The sequence below is a fragment of the Dipodomys ordii genome, unplaced genomic scaffold, assembly GCF_000151885.1.
Source record: "Dipodomys ordii isolate 6190 unplaced genomic scaffold, Dord_2.0 Scaffold14, whole genome shotgun sequence".
Taxonomy (NCBI): domain Eukaryota; kingdom Metazoa; phylum Chordata; class Mammalia; order Rodentia; family Heteromyidae; genus Dipodomys; species Dipodomys ordii.
This window is the reverse complement of record NW_012267230.1, coordinates 950,492-953,064: the sequence shown is the minus strand read 5'-3', so window position 1 is coordinate 953,064 and position 2,573 is coordinate 950,492.

The following is a 2,573-nucleotide window of genomic DNA, read 5'->3' as shown; positions in this document are numbered from 1 at the left end:
GCTAGCCTTGAGCTGAAGAGCTGAGGGACAGCGCCCAGGCCCAGAGTTCAGGCCCCACGACCGGACCCCCCTCCCAAAAAAAAAAAAAAAAAAAGAGTCCCATGGACTTTTCTACCCAGTCTGGTTTTGAGCCATGATCCTCAGATCTCAGCCTTCTGAGTAATTAGGAATACAGGAATGAGTCGCCAGCTCCTAGCCAATCAACGTCTTCCTGCTCAGTACCTTATGTGTTTTACTGGTGATGTATTATCAAGCCTTCAGCATTCATGTTAGTGTCTCACTAATGTCTGCACCCCAGCTTGCAGCAGATAGATGCTCAAAGGCAAACACAAACTATTGAGAGAAATAGTACTTCATGTCAGAACATAAGGGCAGGTTTCCAGCAGCACTTGCCCGTCTGACTCTTCCTCATGTCTCAGGCTGCCTTCCTACAGGCCCAGAACCAGTTACCACCCTGCAGGGCCAAGCCTGCCTCCCGTCCCTGGCTGTACACTCGGTATCTCTCGCCCCATGCCTCCTTTCCCACTCAAGGGCAACCCTGTTTGTTCCTGTAAGATTCAGTTCCAATTTTGACTTCCTCCCAAAAGCCTGCCCTGGGACATTTCCTCCTCTATTAAAACAGAAGACTTGGCTGGGAAGGTAGCTCAGTGCAGAGTGCTTGCCTCATCGCATGCATGAAGCCCTGGGTTTGATTCCTCAGCACCACATAAGCAGAAAAAGCCGGAAGTGGCATTGTGGCTCAAGTGGTAGAGCCCTCGCCTTGAGCTGAAGAGCTGAGAGGCAATGCCCAGGCCCAGAGTTCAAGCCCCACGACCGATGACAAAAAGCAACAAACAAACAAACAAAACAGCTGGGCGCTAGTGGCTCACACCTGTAATCCTAGCTACTCAGGAGGCTGAGATCTGAGGATCCAGGTTCAAAGCCAGCCTGGGCAGGAAAGTCCATGAGACTCTTATCTTCAATAAACCACTAGAAAACCAGAAGTGGCGCTGTGGCTCAAGCGGTAGAGCACTCACCTTGAGCTGAAGAGTGTACGGACAACACCCAGGCCCAGAGATCAAGCCCCACGACCGACAAAAAAAAAAAAAAAACACAAGACAGAAGACAGCAGAGTCCTAATCCAGGGGGTTGTTTGAAAAATTCAATGTACCAGGTCACTGGTACCTGGCGCAGACAGCACTAGAACTTATATCAGCTGCTATTACACCCCAACAACCCCCCAGTTCTTCACACACATGCCCCCAAAGAACTTTGTTTCTTTCAGGCTTTCTTCCCCTCCCTCCCTTCCTTTTCTTTCTTTCCGTGTGTGTGTTCACACACAGGGACTTGGAATTAAAGACATCACACTCTCACGTGGCTTTTTTGCTCAAGGCTGATGTTCTACCACTTGAATCACACCTCACTCTTTTTTGTAGATCATGGGGGGGAAGGGGACTTGAACTCTGGGCCTGGGCGCTGTCCTTCAGCTCTTTAGCTCAAGACAGTGCCACTTCCGGTTTTCTGGTGGTTTATTGAAGATAAGTGTTTCACGGCTTTCCTACCCGAGCTGGCTTTGAACCGCAATCCTCAGATCTCAGTCTCCTGAGTAGCTAGGATTACAGGCGTGAGCCACACCTCACTTTCTGCTGGTTAGCTGGAGACAAGAGTCTCACACTTTTCTGCCTAAGCTGGCTTCAAACTGGGATCCTCAGATTTCTGCCTCCTGAGTAGCTAGGATTAAAGGCATGAGTGAGCTACCAGGATTACAGTCCAGGTATTTCAGTAAGCATTTCTGTTGTACCCAGAACAGTCTGAGTGGTGGGCAGAATAAACCTTGGAATCTATAAATATGTGACCTTTTATGGCAAAAGGGGCTTGGCAGAGGTGATCAATAGGAAAGTCATATTGGATTGGCTGGTCATTACATCACAAAGACAGGAGAATCTCAGGAAGAAGAGAAGGGCCAGGAGAAGCCGGGGCTATATACACAGAGGGAGACATGTGGGGCTGGCAGTGAGGACCTTAACTCAGTGGAAGAGCCCTTGACGGACATGCACAAGGCCCGGAATTCATCCCCAGTACCAGGTCCAAATCCCAAACCAAACAAAACCAGGAAGGTTTGAAGATGCCACACAGCAGTTGTGAAGGAACAGGAGGCCATAAACCAAGGAATGTCAGAAGCCTCTAGGAGCTGGAGAAGGCAAGGGAATAGGCTGCGGTAGATCACACCTTTATCCCAGCTACAGAGGGAGCAGAAACAAGGAGGATCAAGATTTGAGGCCAGCTAGGGCAAAAAGTTGGTGAGACTCCTCTATCTGAATTAATAAGCTGGTACTGATGGTATGCATGTGTAATCCCAGCTATGCACAGGGCAGAAAATAGGAAGAACCTTTAGTCCAGACTAGCTCACCAGTCTCAGGATTCGATCCAAAAAGCCATTAAAGCAAAAAGACCTGGGGGCATGATTCCAATGGTAGAGTGCATACCTAGCAAATGTGAGGACCTGAGTTCAAACCCCAGTACGTACACACACACACACACACACACACACACAGAGCGAGAGAGAGAGAGAGAGAGAGAGAGAGAGAGAGAGA